General features: G+C 37.0%; 1 long non-coding RNA gene across 1 annotated transcript; it reads right to left on the reverse strand.

Annotated features, from left to right (window-relative positions):
* Positions 1–13,879: 13,879 nt before the first annotated feature.
* LOC117671387 (uncharacterized) lies at positions 13,880–17,207 on the reverse strand. Its single transcript, XR_004592820.2, has 2 exons — positions 17,115–17,207; positions 13,880–14,232 (listed from the first exon to the last, which is right to left on the reverse strand). It is a non-coding gene; the product is annotated as an uncharacterized LOC117671387 (long non-coding RNA).
* Positions 17,208–18,273: the final 1,066 nt, after the last annotated feature.

Here is an 18,273-nt window from a genome sequence, read left to right on the forward strand (position 1 = left end):
TTTTTTTCTTTTGCAGGAATTAAACAAAATGTATGGGGTGATTCAGAGTGTATTCAAGTCGGAGGCATGTGCAAATACTTGCCTTGTAAACCATTCAAACGAATAGGGTTTTGCCTGTTTACAAGCTATTGCTGCAAAGAGTAAGTATAACATGCATGTCTTTGTTTCATTCTTATTCCATTCCAGAAGCTGCTCACAATGCTTTGAAGCACAAATGAAATTAATCACATCATGATTCAGCCTACTCAATTCCAAGGGAATTTAACAGGTTTATGGCATATTAACAGAGCAATCATTTGAAATATAGGCTAAAGAAATTCAGGAATCATGCCATTCCCGTTGAGGAGATTGTCTGTAATCTTTGAATGTCAACATCTGCCAGAAAGAAACCTTGACTTCAACTTCCTCAAAAATAACTAAAGTTCTAAATGCAGATAGGATATACATGTACAAAGAAATAAAATTGCAACCTTATGACAAAGAGGAATTCATGGGACAAGAAAACTTTTTTGCACTGAGTTTGTGAGAGGGATCAATATTGGACAAGTGCTTTTTAAAATGGCTTGTAAATAGTCTAGTATTGGAGGTAACCACATATGGCTGACACCATACCATTTTTAGATTAACTGGATAAACATGCATTATCTACTAGCCACACATTTTCTGTAGAAACTGTATGAGAATGAAAATTTTATATTACTTTCTTTTAGTGCTAACAGTCTTAAGCTTTACAACATTCAAATATTGTAGATTTGATTTTTCTTCAATTCTTTCTCCCATCACACAGATTTCATCAGTAGTTTCACAAGTGCCTTTGATAGCTCCAACAATAACAACAACAAAAAACATTTTCTAGGTCACTTTCTTGGTTTGTTATTTGCATTTCCCCTTTAATTTTTAAAACTTCAGTCACTTTCTTTTATGTCTATGGAAATTCTCAATTATCCAGGTCATGGTTGTCCCATGCTTTTTTTCCAACAGGCAACTGGGCTTTTTTGTTTTTCTTTGAAGGATTTTCACTTCTCATCCAATAAGCTTCTTTAGCTCTGACTGGATGGTGGGGAATGGAAGGATTTATACTCCTTGCAGATAGCTTGTCATTTGCATTCTTTTAGAGAGTCGTTGAGGCCACTTGGAGGTTTATCTGTATCTTCAGTGTCACCAGAGTAGTGCAAATGGGTGTGGAGCCTTCTTGGGACTGCTGAAAGGACTGTGTTGTAGACAGTAGATGATATAATATCTTTCCCTCTCTGTTGAGAGAGAGCTGTTCAATTTTGACATAGATGGCCTCTTTGACCCCTCTTTCAAACCAGTGGTCCTCTTTGTCCAAAATGTGGACTGTGGACTGTCTTCACCACTTTGCTATCTTTGGTTGCCCACCCCAAGGATAAAACACCCAGACATAAGCTGAGCAATGTGGTATATGTAGTACAATGCAGTGAGACATGTGCAGATCTGTACTTTGAGGGAACAAAACAACTTCACAAATGCATGGCACAACATAGGAAAACAAACCTTCCAGGATAAGATTCAGCAGTCCATCTGCATTTAAAAGACAAATGCCACCCTTTTGAAGACAGCAAAGTCCACATTTTGATCAGAGGAGACCCCTACTTTGACAGAGGGGTCAAAGAGGCCATCTATGTCAAAGGGGAAGGAATATGACATCAGCTATCTCTTATCTATAACACAGTCCTTTCAGCAATTCCAAGAAGGTTCCATGCCCATTTTCACTACTCAGATGACCCTGAGGACACAGATAAACTCCAAGTGGCCTCAATGGCTCTCTAAAAGAATGCATATGACTAGCTGTCTGCAAGGAATATAAATCCTTCCATTCCTCACCATCCAGTCAGAGCTGAAGAGGTTTCTTGGATGAGAAACAAAACATGTTCAAAGAAAAACAAGAAAGTCCAGTTGCCCCTTGAAAAAGCACCTTTGGGACAACAATGACCTTGATGACTGAGAATCTCCATAGACATTGAAATTTAGTAATTCAGAAAGGTTGGTAAATTCACTGGGCAGAATCTAGCAGAGAAAATCCATCTCTAACTTGCCCCCAGTCAATAAGCTCTTGGCTGTTGGATGAAGACCAGGACCACCTGTGCAGATCATTAATGTCTGTGAAACTGATGCTACACCTTTTGCTGATGTCACTAACAAATGATTTTGTTTTCAGTTTCAGATAAAAGAATGATCTGGTTTCCTTCTACTTCTGGATGTTTTCTTCCATGTAAAACTGCAGATATAAGGATAAAATCTACTATTAACACCTGACCATGTACAGTCTTTGTATCCCTTTTATTTTATTGGTTTGCCCTTCTGGTGCCAGAATCGGACATCTGGGCACCAGCACTTTCCCACAGCCTTGTCACCAGGGTCACATTGGTGTGGCCATTTCAGTGTGGGACAATTCACCACAGAAAACCTGCCATAGGAAACCTCAACCTGGCTCCTTTGGCACCTTCTTTTGTAGGAGGTGACCATCGACCATCACAACAGGCTACATCTCTGGATCGAGGCCAACCTTCTGGGGACTGGCCAGTAAGTCAGGTTGTGGTGATTCACTCCACACGGCTGTCTGTGGTATCACCATCACTGCCACACACAAGAGGCACATCTCACTTGCCGCATGCTCACCAGGCAGGCCATCCTCCTAGGCTGCATTCAGCCATTTTTTCCCCCATGAGCCTTTGAAGGGAAAAAGAAATGGGCAGGACGCACCTCTTGTGCACAGGCAACACAATGCCATGACAGGTGGGACGTGCCTCTCATACATTTCCCTGTCACTGTGAGATGCTGCAGGGGCACACCAAGTTGTCCTGTAGTGAGTTTCCCATGGCGATTTTTCCTGTGCTGAGATGGTGGTACCAAGATGGCTACACCAAGGTGAGTATGGTGACATGGCCATGGCAAGTTGGCAGCTCCTATGTGGTGGTGCTGAGATGTTATAGATTTCTGATACTTCCACCATAGTTAACATCCTTTTTTCTTTCTCTTTTGTAATCTGTATAACAGTGGAAAAGATATACTGATCATTGTATAATTTTGATGTGGCATCTGATACCGAGAGCCATAAATTCAGATTTATCAGCAAAATTAACTTTCATATATTGCTGCCTTTTTCTATTAATGAACTAGTTTGTGATAGAATTTAAATTGTTGTTAAGGTTAGGGTAGAGTGAAAATGAACTTAGGTTTACCTCGGATATATTAGAATTTTACTTCTCCATAGTGAAAAAATAACCCATAATTTTTTATGATACAGACCAGGGGTGGGTTCTACTTACCTTTACTACTGGTTTGCAACAGGAGTGTGCACACTTCTGCACTTCTGTGCATGCGCAGATCATCCATTATGACGTCCGGGCGGGTGGGCAGAGCCTCCCGCTGCTTTTACTACCAGTTTGCAAGAACCGGAAAGAACCGGGAGCAACCCACCACTGATACAGACTGTTACTGATACTGGTAAAGAACTCTCCTTCACAAAGTGCACAAAGTCTTGATAGGGCAGAACAATGGAAAATTGCCTCACTTTCATTTATTAGAATAGTGTCATAAAGGCCAAGGTGCTTAGAAGATGTGAGTTTTCTGGGACATTTTCCAAGTACCTTGGTCTTTATGATGCTATTCTAATAAATGAAAGTAAGGCAATTGTTCTGCCCTATCAAGAATGTCATCGAACCATCCAGAAAAAAAAAAAAGATGGGTGTAATGTATTTTTCCTTTCCTTGCAAAATGCATTCTGTCTTATGATGTCCCCCTCCCATACACACACAAGTGAATAGCTGTTTACCAGTACTCACACATTATACTTTTTGTAATTTGCTGGTGCTGGTATATTACAGTAATGAGGTAGAATAACCTGCGCTTCCTTCCTTTTACTGGGTTTTTTTAAAGGTAAATGAGCATCTCAGACACCCCAGCATTAGTTTTTAGGACTATAATTTCAATCTAATAAATTTCCAGTCTGAAGTCAGACTGAAAATTCACTAAACAAGAAAGAAAGAAAAATCTCACTACAGGTAGTCTTCAAATTACAATGATTCATTTAATGACCATTCAAACTTACAAATGAAAAAAGCGACTTATGACCATTTTCACACTTACAACCATTGCGGCACCCTCATGGTCATGTGATCAAAATTCAGATGCTGGACAACAGACTCATATTTATGATGGTTGCAGTGTCCCAGGGTCATGTGATCACATTTTATGACCTTTCGACAAGAAAAGTCAATGGGGAAGCTAGATTCACTTAACAACCATGTTCCTAGCTTACCAGCTGCAGTGATTCACTTAACAACTATGACAAGAAAGATAATAAATTGGGGGCAAAATTCACTTAACAACTTTCCAGTTAGCAACAAAAATTTTGGGCTCAATTGTGATCATAAGTAGAGGACCACTTGTATGAGACATTGAGCCCATTCTGCTTTCCACTTCTTTTCCAGAATTTATAGACTTCTGCATTTGTAGATTTTATCACAGATTTTCCACTTTGGTCCTGTTCATTCTAACAAAGGTAGCACTCACCTTTCAAATATCCTAATTATTCACAAACAATGTGTTTTGTCTACAGAAATATTGAAAACTTTTCCTACCAAATGATTTCAATCCATATCATTTTCTTCAGTAACATTTGAGATCTAATATCAAACTGAATATCACTTGATATTAATGATTGGAGAGAAAACAATAACTAATACTTGATTATTATTTCTTTGTCATTGCCAAAATGTTTTGACCATTTACAGCATAGATAAACAATGTAGCTATATCTCTGCAATAAAAACCGTTCTATGACATTTATGGTTAATTGTCTCGACATTTTTGGTGTATATATACTTTCTGTAATTCCTGCTTCTGTCATTTCTTCTACAGACCCTAAACATTCCGTAATAAAAAACAGTCTGTGACATGGATCAGTTATTAAAGGAACCACATTACTATAATATGGATCAGTTATTAAAGGAACCACATTACCAGAAAAAAGAAAGTAGGAAATAGATGGGGAAACATTGATAAAGATTCTCAATCATCCAGGCAGAGATCCTGAAAGTTGCCTGAAGTTGTCTGAAGGTTGAATTGTTGCAACTAGACTAGTTGCAATGATGCAACTTTCAGATAACGGCAGACAATCTTCAAACATCTCTGCCTGGGTGATTGAGAATATTCATAGTCATTTTGCAATGCACTTGGGGGAGGGGTCCCTTGAAGTATGGAAGGAGTTGGTACATTCCAACGACTCTCTGCCTAACCACTTTGTGCTGACTGAGGAAGCAGCCTGGATGGGTATTGAAACATCTCTGAAATTAAAATTTAGTCCAGTTGCAATGATTCAAACTTCAAACAATTTTTAGATGGGGAAAAGTACAAATACTTTGATTTTTTTTTTAAAAAAATTGCTTTTCTGCTTGATAGCAGATAGTTATGTTCAGTTTACAGATCACACATGGTTTTTCCACACCTGAAGAACATACTGTTGAAAATCAGCCGTGAAATAGGTAAATTTTGGGAGGGGAAAGGGAGAGGTCATGGATGATGGGAATGGGAGTAGGGGAGTAGGGGGAAGAAAGGCCCCTCCCAATGGCTCCCAATACTGTGGGGGTAAGACATCCCTAACACCCCTTGTGTGTGTGTGTGTGTGTGTGTTTATGTGTGTGTTCCAGCATAACTCTGGAATGCCTGGGCCATTAAGGAGAGTGAGTGCTAATGGAGAAGCACCTTCTTCTCTTGGTAGAAGGTGTCCTCTGGTGGATTTGGGGCAAAGTGCTAGGATCGTAGAAAGGGCGGGAAAGAGGAGTGCATGGGAGAGGGCAGAGATGATGGGCATGGGAGTAGGGGGAAATCATGTAAGACATATATTTATATAATGTTATATAAACTATAATTAAATCTATCCATCTTTAAGTAGAGTTTTGTAGTAGCAGTACATGGTCTTCTTTTCTGTTCATGCTCAGTGTTGTATGAACAGGAAGCTTTAATTTATGTCATTAGAATACTGAATAATAAGAGCCATATGTTTATCACCCTTGTTTTTAATGGGGAAAAACAATTGTAAAATTACTTAAGCATTCTTAGGTCATTAAAAAAGGTAGATAAGGTGTTCCAGGAACTTCTATATTTTGCTCTTTTTGAGGATGCACTCAGATACATTGGAGGTCAAGCCTTGCTCGGCCTTCCAAATAAAAAGGATGGAATACATTATTGTGTATAGATAAAATCAGAGGCCAGGTTCCATTCTTCATCTTCAGACATCAATCTGTGTTACTATTATTAAGAAACTTCTTTCTCTAAGAATCTCATCTAGTTAAAATATATGGTCAATTGCACTATTCTTTCTTGCTTGCTTGCTTACTTGCTTTCTTATGTTTCTATGCTGTTATTTAGGAAGATGGTAGTTCCACTTTCATTGCCTATGTTCAAATGGAGGCTAATAGCCATCTGTCTGGAGTACATTGATTTGTATTCCTGTATTGATTAGACTATTGGAGTTAATGACCTAAATCGGTGTTTTGCAAACTTGGCAACTTTAAGAGGAGTGAACTTCAACTCCCAGAATTCCCAGAGTTGAAAAGCACTGGCTTCTATACTGCAATGGGCCCTTCTCTATGGTATAAATCTATCATATATCCTGCTCATTATGCAATTTCAAATGTATCTAACTTTAACTGCATTTAAAAGACAATAAAACATATAATATTATAAATTGATTATGTTAAAATGAAGTTTAACTATCTTGACTCACTTAAAGAGTCAAGATAGTTGTCTTTGAAGGGAATGTTGACACTGCATCAGAGATATCATTTTGTACTTTATAACCATACTAGCTGATGACCCAATGCTGCCGGGGTATTTTTTTTCATCCTAAACCCCCATTGCCTCCCGTGCATGTGCACATGACCTCCTGGGGCCATTTTGGGCTTAGTAGGCTTCCCTGCAACTTCCTGTGAGCCAAAACGGGCTGCAGGAGGGCTGCACCACCATCCCTGCACCCCGTTTTTGGCCTAGTACACCTCCCTGCAGCCAAAACGAGCTGTTGGGGGGGCTCATGGTGGAGCTGAGCTGGACTCTGTGTGTCACCTGCATGCCAGCACACACACAAACACCCCAAGAGGTGTCTTACCCCCACAGTATTTTTTTTCTAGAGAGTAAGTCATCTGTATACCAAGTTTGGTTGAAATTGCTCAAGGTGTTCTAGAGTTATGCTGGAACACACACACACAGATACACACACCAAGGGGAGTTAGGGGTGTCTTACCCCCACAGTGCTTGTCTCCAAAGGGTAAGTCATCTGTGTACCAAGTTTGATTGGAATTGCTTGAGGCGTTCCAGAGTTATGCTTGAACATACATGTATACATGTATACATACATACATACATACATACATACATACATACATACATACATTTTATATAAGATTCTATAGGTCCTCTATCAATATCTCTATTTTTCTACTGCCAGTGCTGAACTGTAATGGCACAACTAACAGGCAGCTATTTTTTTAAAGAGATTAAGCGAACAATATCCTTCTGCATTATTCTGCTTATACATTAGATATTCAAATCATATTAATATTAAATCAGTCATCAGGCAGATTCATATTGGTGTAAATGCTGAATACAACCTTTGCTGAAATAATGCCTGAATTTAGAACTCCCTTTCTAGAAAAGATGAATTAGCTTTTTCCAAGGTTGACCTTTCCACACTGATTAGATTTTAATACACAAAAATATCGGAAATTCATAGGACATTGGTATTGTAAATAAGTTTATTGTCCCTTTATTCAATTTCTGTCTCAGTGCTAGGCTTTGTAAACAGTGAGATATCAAGTTCATGTATGGAAACTTGTATAAACTTTTTTTTAATGATACTATATGCATACAGACAGAGGTGTGTAGTTATGAGTCCATATGTGATTTTTCAGAGAAAATCTATTACTATTAAGTAATCCATATTCATTATTTTTATCCATGGAGATAATGCATAGATGAGCTAATATATTAGAAAAACTCTGATCCAGATTTAAGTCAGTTATCTTTTATTGTAGGATAAACTGTGATTTTTCAAAGCTCTTTTGTTCTTCAATTAATTTGTCAGTCCTAAAATTAACAGGTTCTTTATATATTTTATATTTATATATTTTAATTACTATTAACCCAATGAACAATGTAATTTAATGTTCCGTGTTCTCTCATAATAAAAATGCAACAGCTAAAAACAGAATTTGGCTTATTTTGTTATTTTGCATTTTGAAAATATTTTTTACTATGCTTTACTAATTAAAAAAGGAAAAAGAAACTGAGGCTTCCGGTCTGGCTTCCGTCGCCGCCAGACGGTCCTCTGAGACCGCCAGCCTTTACATCTGAAAGGCGGCTCGAAAAACTCCATTTCCTGAAGGAAATGTGAGACAGAGCAGGCAAGGGCAGGTAGAGCCCTCTGTGAAGTCCCCAGAGTTCTTTTTTTTACTCTTGGGGACGAGCAGGTTGTGGCTCCCTATTTCCGTTCGCCGCTGCTCCGGGCTTTGGGAGAACTCTGCCTTTTTGCAGAGCTAGGCGCTGGGACCGGACCAATCAATGAAATTAACAGATGGTTTAATTAAAGAGGACGAGATTTGGACTTGGGACCCTAAATCGCAAGTATTTTTAATGATTTTACAAGCGTTTTTAAGTGAAGGAAAAAAAAAGTTTAAAATGGCGACTGCTGAGGCTTGAGAAGAAGAAGAAAGCCGAAAGCGAAAGTCCTTCCGTAACAAGCTACAAAGTAGCGGAATAAACAGTGCTGGCTAGAATCTAGAAGAAAAATATCTATTTTAAGTTTCTTTTTTCCTGGAGATTTGTACTTGATCTTGCTTGGGGAAAAGTTTTCTTTCTTTAAAAAGAGTTTGTTTGTGTGGCAGGATGGCGTTAAAACTAATAAAGCCTGACAAACAAGCAGCGGGGGGGGGGGGTGTTCCCCCATTTACAATTATGTGAACAAGTTCTGAGCTTACAGACTCAGCAGAATGGCTTTAATTTAAAAGAATTTGTCCTGGAGGAAATGGCAAGATATCACGAGACTGTGAACCAGAATCTTGAAAAATTTAGGCAGGAAATTAAAGAAATGATACAACTAAAGTATGATAATCTGCAACGAAAGATTGTAACAGTGACTAATGCTTTTTCAGAAATTGTTATAAAGATGGATACAAATATCAAGTTATTAGAGTCTAAAATGGAGGAAGTTGATGATAAGATTTATAATTTGGACAATAAAATACAAAGAATTGAAAATGACTTGATAAATATTCAAGACAATAGTTTAGAAGTAAAGTCTAAAAAGGAAGTTGGTCACGAGACTTACAATGCAGAAGATATAAAGCAAGGGATTGAAAAAGAAGTTACAATGATGCAATACAGGCTCACGGAATTTGCGGTTAGAATGAGAGGGTTACAGGAAAATAATAGAGATGATTTAAGAAAAATATCTGCTCAAGTTCTGGCCGGGATTTTAAAGGTTCATCCTGAGGAGGTATCTTGTAAGATTGACAAGGCCTATAGAGTAAATTCTTGGATTGCAAAGCAAAGGCAATTGCCTAGAGATGTGGTGATTTACTTCACAGATAAAGAAATAAGAAATGATATTGTGCAAAAATCCTTTAATTCTACTCTACAATTGTATGGAAGAAAGATCTGGATATATAAAGAGTTGCCGCCTAAGATGCTAAAAGATAGAAAGAAATTTGGATTTTTGGTGACTGAGCTAAAGAAACAAAACATCTCATTCAGGTGGGACGTTCCAGTTGGTATAATATTGAGATATCAAGGAGAAAGATATCAGCTAAATACTGTTGAAAAAGCGGAAGAATTTTACTACAAGGTTCTCAAAAAGCAAAATCAACAAGAGATAGAAATTCAAGATAAGCAGAAGGAGGTGGAAGTAATGGAAAAACAACAAGTTACAGAGGTCTTTGTAGATGAGCCGCTTCTGGATTCTCCTTCAGAGGTCTCAGCTGGACTATTTATAAATACAAGAGAGGCGGCTCTGGAGTCTAATATGATGACTTATCAAGTTACAGACCAGCATGGAAATCAATCAGTTGATATACAACTTATAGAACCAGAATGGAGATTTAAGCCACAAAAGCAAAACCAACAAGATCAAGTTATAGATCAGCATGAAAACCAAACAGTTGATATACAATTTATAGAAAGGAAATCAGGATGGAGATCTAACCCACAAAAAGTCAAGAAAAGAAGAAGCAGGTCTCACAAAAACAAAAACTTTTAAACTAAACAACAGCGTAATGCCAGTTATTTAAGAGATGATTGAATATATGAAAAGATAGTTGAGGCAAAGTATTGGTTTATATTATCCTGAGGAGAGTGACAGACCTCTGCAGTGCTGTACTTTTGGGATGTGAAAAGAGCCTTAAACTGAATGGATTGGAACTATCTTTTTTTTGGATTCTTTGATAAATGTACTACGTTTATGCTGAGCTACAAGGCGAGAGAGATATGGAATTGGGGCACGCAGATGATCTGGCTGTTACCCTATTATGGTGGTTGGAATTAATAATTTGGATGAAAGACACCACTATAGACACCATATGGAATATAAATATAAAGTCACTCGGGTGGTTGTTGTTGTTTTTTTTAGAAGATATTTGTTATTGATGGGGGCAGATGGTAATTGAAGATACCGAACATACTGTTGGAATTAGGATGTGATGTTACCCTAACATGGGTGATGGAGTTAATAATCCAGCTGAAAGACATTACAGAAGATATCATATGGATTACAAGCTTAAAGTCTTTTTTAAGAGGATTTTATTTACATAAGGGAATATTTTTAGTGGTGTGGGCAGAAGAATAAAGATATTAAGAATTATTAAGTATGGTAGTCTTGTAGGAAAGTGGGTGGAGACAGGTTAGCTTATTGATTGTTTAGTTTAAGAAAAGGGATATTATGTTTAGATATGAATATATGTAAAAGATTTGAGTTAAGAGATATATCGATGGGGTGGAGGAAATGGGTAGACTATGAATTGAATAAATGTTAAATTAGGATTTATTATATAGTCTTATAGTGGAAGGTTGCTTTGAAATGTTACAATAATATACATAAAAGATTTGATTTAAGAGATATATGTATGGGGGGCAGAAAAAGGGTAGATTATGAGCAGAAATTGCTAAACTGGGAGATATAATAATATTATTATGCTAAATTAGGAGTTATTATATAATGTTATAGTAGAATGTTATTTTGAAATGTATAGTATAAGGGGGATATAATAATATTATTAGAAAGAAAGGGTCAGCATATGGGGGATGGAGTAAGGGGGTGGTAAAGTATTATATAATCTGTTATGAATTTGGGTTTTATTTTGAAGAAGCCATAGGGGGAGGGGAGGGGGAGGGGGGGTTAGGGAGGAGGGGGGGAAAGGGGGAAAAATTTGTATTTGAAAAACTTTTTCAATTAAAAAAAAGGAAAAAGAAACTGACAGAAATAGCAAAACTGACTTGTTTCATCAGGGATGAAACTTTAATAAGTACTTCTAGAAACCTTTTATGGACTTTTTGTTGAAAATGGAAAAAAATAAAGTGATGATTTATGATTCTGCTAACTGAAAAAGGACTAATTAATTCTTTTAATACCAAGCAGGAGCAGGCATAATGAGTTTGTTTATAATTTTTGAAAATAGGGTTGAAAGTTCTGTATATTTTCTTGTTTCTTTATTATTCTACTTTGCTTTTTACATTTTCTTTTTCTTATTTCTATTCCTCTTACTTCATTTTTTTTTCTTTCCTGCTACTTACTTACCTAAAAACCAATAAAAATTATACACATAGGTTTGTGTGTATTTAGCAAATGGGATGAAGAAAAGCTATCTGATCTGCTGGCTAAAAGTGTGTTCTTCTGAAACTGGATTCTTGCCACATAGGTACATTGTACAAAACTGAAGACTTATTTCTTCCTCTTCTTTCTGTATAATTTGACTTCTGCTCTATATTCCTTCCTGTTTGGTGGATGTCCAATGTTTAATTAAAGTTCAAGATTTTAATGTAGGAGGCAGTGTCTTCTGGAAATGTATGATGATAACAGATAACCGGTATTGGCAGTGATCATAATGAGGAAACATAACAGATGCTGAGACTTCAAAAGGAAACATATTAAAATTTAATCCTGACTCAAAAGTAAATTATAACAAGTAGACAGAAGGCACAAAATGTTGGAAACTGTTTTACTTTTAAAACAATTGTAGATAGGAAGATAAGAATGCAGGGACTTGGTATTTAAATCTGACATGCTAAAAAGATTTAAAATTATAGTTTAAGAAATGTGAGATGAGTCAGCTGAGCATCACATGATGTAGCTATCCAGACAGGCTATCAAAATGAAAGATTAACTCACTATAAATAGTTCCATGAAAGAGGAATATAGAATAACAGGTATTTAAAAGCCTGAAAAGCGGAAGGAGGAAACTACGTTGAAGCAGTTGAGGCTTCCCATATTTTCGGTAAATAACTTAGATAACAGCCACTTTTGTACATAAGGCAGATCACATTTGGTGAAAGTGAAAGACTGAGGAAGAGTAGGACAATTCAGGTTAGTTTGTCATTTACCTGTGATGGAATGGAAGGATTAAATTTTTCATACTGGGCTTCCATATAAATCCAGTTCTAATATATTTCCTCAGGGATCTAGTGTGCAAAAAAAGTGGCACCACAATAGCCACTCCAAAATGGAAAATAAAGATATTATACACACACACACACACACACACACACACACACACACACACACACACACACAAAATATATGTATTTGAATCCGAGAAAGGTTATGGCTAGCTGATGAGAGCTAAATAGCTTGAAATAGATCTATACTAGTCTCCCTTTATTTCTTTATCAGCAAATATATATTTGGTATAAAATGGTTTGTCATGAATGTGACTGCTTGAGGGCTCCTGGATTGGAGCTGAAAGGCAAAAGGGAAGTGGTATTTGCCCTCCCATATTGGGGTAGACCAGGTGCTTCGACAGAAAAACACGATAGATAGATGATAGATAGATGATAGATAGATAGATGGATGGATAGATAGATAGATAGATAGATAGATAGATAGATAGATAGATAATGTGTATGTGTATGTGTATGTGTATGTGTATATATATATGTATATGTATATGTATATGTATATGTATATGTATATGTATATGTATATGTATATGTATATGTATATGTATATGTATATGTATCAGGGGTGGGGTTTGCTTACCTTTGCTACTGCTTCGCTCACTTCTGTGCATGTGCAGATCATATTTGATGATGTCCGGGGTGGTGGGGGGAGGCATTAAGTTAAAGTCAATTAACTATAAAGAAGTTAAGAGTACCAACCAGTTTAATTGATTTTTATTTCTTTTCTTTTTCTTTTAAAAAATTGTATTAATTAAAAAAGTGCTTTCAGCAATGCCACCCTGGAACATAAATTAAATCAACTGCATACTTTTAGTTATTACAGAATTTGTACCTGATTTCCACCTATGAAGACCATCAGACATCACTTAGTTCTCCTTTTGTTGGTGATTTTTCTGCTTGATTCAAGTAAGATGTTCATGTGACATTGAGTGGTTTGAAGTATTGAAAGACTATATAATTTTATTTGCAAGTATTAGAATTAAGGGACACGTAAACCAGATTAAAAATGGAATTGGTGAATGGATATTCACATTAAACAAAGACCAAGAAGGACAGCTGTCACATGCAGAGGCAATATCATTTGTGGTAAAATAACTAATATTACAACCAATTTGTAAGTCTCTTGGATATTCTACATAGACATGGTTAAAAAAAAAAATACTGGACCAGTTTACTCTTTAAAGAAGCCTGAATGGATTCTTTATATGAGACAATTGTTTTAATTCTTATTGGAATTTAACATCTTTTCTACAGGTTTCTCTGATCCTATTCGGACGTCTGCTGCATGTTTTAAGGCTGGTGGGGAATGCTTTGGTATCTTATGCCTTTGGCCTTTTCAAAATAATGTTGGAAAATGTGGTAGTGCATTTTCAAGGTGTTGTTTGTTTTGATAGTGCATTATCCGGGCAGGGTTCTCAGTGGATCTAAAAGTATGGATCTATTTTAAATTATGTCTTCTGGGTACATGTATGAAAGCTATTTGCATCAAGATTGTCTGTGAATATTCTCATGGATCTTCATATTTGTAGGTGTTCATCTCTCTCCTTCCTGTAAAAAAAAGAATTACTCTGCTAACATGATTTCTAGGATTAGGCACAAGTGCATTAGAGCTAAAATGTCAATAACTGAATATCTCTCCTCCTACATGATGGTGATTTTGTGCTTGAATAGTCTCCTACTAGAATAATTTGATGGATAATTAAATTAAGTATCACTATCTTCCAGCCAAAATGCTGAAGTAGCAATTCAGTGTCATGCGATATTGGATACCATCAAGCATATCAAAGCAGGAATTGCTATGATTCTTACAGCAATTAATCACCTACTATCACCTAATATCTGATAGGAAATTGGCAGTTCTCAGTACTAGATAGGTGAACTGCCATTGATTGATATCATAATTTCATTCTAGTTACCCACAACCATTTTGAACGTTGATTTCTGTTGCAATTTTGTGACTTAATGCTAAATTGGGACACTGCATTTAACACTAAACCTTTATATTCAGAACTGTAGTGGTTATATTACTATCTTTGATTTTTGGTAAGAAATGAAATAAAAAAAATCAGCTCTTGTGAAAAGTATAAACAACTTTCCTCTGACAAACACAATAAAGCTAGATAGCTGTGTTCACATAAAATGCTGACTGATAAAATGACTAGCCTATGACAATGCAGGTGACTGCTTTCTTTATGGTTTCAATATATCATGTCAATGCAGAAGGTTGGATTTATTGGAGGAAACCATGGTTCACTAGGGTACATGTCACTGAATCTAACTTTTACTTAAAGTACCTATGGCCTTCAACCAACTCATCAGAGATTAAAATCCAGGAAAAGCTTCCTTAGGTCAATGGAAGACTTTGAAGACTTTGAAAACAGAGTTGGCCTAGGGAAAGCTACAAAGAACTAACACCCAATGAAACCAGTGGAGGAGCTGGCACCTGGGTCTAGCGAAAGCTGGGAAGAATGGAAATCAATGAATAGGCTGTGCAAAGATACAACAAGATCTAGAGACACTCTGAACATGAGACTATCCAGGGGCTTCTGCCCTTTGTGAATGTGGTGACATGCAGAAACAGCAAATAGGTATACCTGCAATTAATGTTCCTAGTTTCTGGGCAAGATATGTTTAACCTGTACATATTTTAATCTTGCAGTTTATATTTTAAATTTTATGTCATACAGTGTGCCTTATTTTAATTGTGATGCTTCCAACACAATAAACAAACTTCAAGCAACCCACTGATGCACACATCTTCTATTTCCCTTGTGTTCCACTTAGTTCAGAGATTAGATAGTTGCAGCTGAAGCATAGCATTGCCTCAGTCAATAGCATGTGGTGGGAAATTATTGGAGGATAACTCACAAACCTTCAACAATGATACGATAGTTCAGGACCTTATCCCAAAGGTGCTTTTTCAAGAGGCAACTGGACTTTCTGATTTTTCTTTGAAGACATTTCACTTCTCATCCAAGAAGCTTCTTGGATGAGAAACAAAACATCTTCAAAGAAAAACCAGAAAGTCCAGTTGCCTCTTGAAAAAGCATCTTTGGGACAACCATGATCTGGATGACTGAGAATCTCCATAGACATTCAGGACCTTGTGTAATAATGAAATGCTCACAAGACACACAGAACACAGAGAATTGTTGTTAATCTACAAAAATAATTGCCATAAACTAAATAAATACAAAAATCATTATGAATAACAATAACTAAAGCATTACACATACACACCAGTATTTATTTTATTTGGTTTGGTGATCTCCACCTATAAAGCCACTCTTAGTGATTCACAATACAACAAACAGAATAAAAATAATATAACAAGTTAAGTTTACTTTATTATCATTGCACTTCGTACAATGAAATTAAATGCCATCTTCAGTGTACATTATAACTATAAAAATAAAACACAAACACATATCATTCACATTTTATACAATTGCATTGAAAACCTGATATTGCATTAGTACTGCACTATACAGTAGAATTCAATATAGTTACTGCCCTGGAATAGAAGCTGTTTTTCAGCCTATTGGTGCTTGTTTTTATTATCCTGTACCATTTGCTAGATGGTAAAAGTTCAAAAAAAGGGTGCCAGGATGAGATGGATCCTTAAGAATGTTTTGAACTTTCTTAAAGCAGTGGGAGCTATAAAGAGGAGGGGGCACCAATGATTTTCTGGGCAATGAGGTTAACCCTCTGGAGTGCTGTCCTATCTGCTACTGTGCAATTGGCAAACCATACACAAGTGCAATAAGTTAAAATACTCTCTATGGTGCAGCGGTAGAAGGTCACCAGCAGTTTTTCATTTAGTTGTTGTTTCCTGAGAAATCTCAGGTAGTATAATCGCTGCTGGGTCTTTTTGACTAGTGCTGCAATGTGAGCGCCCCAGGTCAGGTCCTCTTTTATGACAACACCCAGAAATTTAAAACTGGCCACTTGCTCCACTCGATCTTAATTGATAAGCAAGGGCTGGATTTCTGATCTATTCCTTCTATAGCCCACTATAAGCTCCTTGGTCTTATTGGTGTTAAAAACCAAGTTATTGTCTCCACACCATGAAAGCAACCAGCCCACCTCATCTTGATAGGCAGACTCATCCCCCCTCCCCCAGAGTTGAGTCCCACCACTGTTGTAACATCTGCAAATTTAGTAATAGTATTACTAACGTGAGTGGGAATGCAGTCATGCACATTAAGAGTATAAAGTAAGGGACTCAATACACAACCCTGTGGTGTAACAGTGTTAAGAATAATGGCTGAAGAGACATGATTACCTAATCTGACCCTCTGAGAGCGGCCAGACAGGAAATCCATAATCATAACAAGAACAAAACTGGGCAACAGAACCATATTTGAAAAGAAAGAAGGAATTAAAAAATCATAGTAAATCTGTCAGACCAACTCAGAACACATACTAACAATTCAGCAAGGGTCATCTCATCTTAATCCAAGGCATGTCCATAACATATCCATGTCTGTACCATGGCATGTCCATAACTCCTCACACCATTGCATTCTGGACTTCTTGAACCTTTTGAGTGGTCTTTGAGGGTAGCTTCATAAAGAATGCATTGCAGTAATCTAATTGTGAGATCATAGAGCATACATAACTGTCTGAAGGGCCTCCTTATCCAGGAATGAAGCTGTGCAAAGACTTTCTTGGCCACAGATGTCACTTGTTCATCAAGCAAGAGCTCTGAATCCAGAAAGACCTCCAGATTGTGCACACATACACACCATGTATAGGTAGGGCAAGCCCACTTAAAGTTAAGGATGGAAAATTCTTGGGACAATTTGGCCTTAATACCTAGCCACTTAGTAGGATTGAATTGGACACCCTTCCTCCCTATCTAGGCTTATCCAACCCCCAGGTTGGATAAGCCTAGATAGGTAAAATCTTGACAGCCTTGCTTGTTAGCATGGGGCTGAAAGATATAATTGGATATCATCAGCATGCTGATGCTGAACTGCAAATTAGTGGATCATCTCATCCAGTAGTTTCATGTATATGTTGAGTAAGAAGGAAGAAAGAGTTGAGTCCAAGGCAACCCTCAAACAACACTAAATTGAACCAATCCCAATGGAAGGACAAAAGAAAAATTAATTCCCAATCTCCAGAGGTAGTGTACCCCCCCCCAAAAAAATACCAATATCAAAAACTACTGAGAGATCAATGAGTACAATGATATCACCTCCATCCCTGTTTCACTACAGACTATCAAAAAGTTCAACCAAAATTGTCTCCTTAATAAATCCTGGCCTGAAATTGAAACAGGATTAAACATCCACCTTTTCTAGGGCTCCCTGATATGACTATCATTGTTGGACTTTCCACAATTTAAACTTCTAAATGAAAATGATCCTTGGCTCCATTGGTTGAGAAAGGTATAGTTTATAAGTGAACAAGTGCATGGAGAACTGAGAATCGCACACCAAAATAAGTCCCTCATTGCCCAGTATAACCAATCAAGTCCATGCAATGTTTTCATAATAGTCAGTCCAAATGCAGTTTGGTATGTAGCTCCCTCATTCTTCCAAATGGATGGCCTTGGGGTAGAGTCTTGATACAGCCTCTACT

This window comes from Pantherophis guttatus, chromosome 1, assembly GCF_059756535.1.
Source record: "Pantherophis guttatus breed Tessera chromosome 1, ASM5975653v1, whole genome shotgun sequence".
In the NCBI taxonomy this organism is placed as follows: Eukaryota; Metazoa; Chordata; class Lepidosauria; order Squamata; family Colubridae; genus Pantherophis; species Pantherophis guttatus.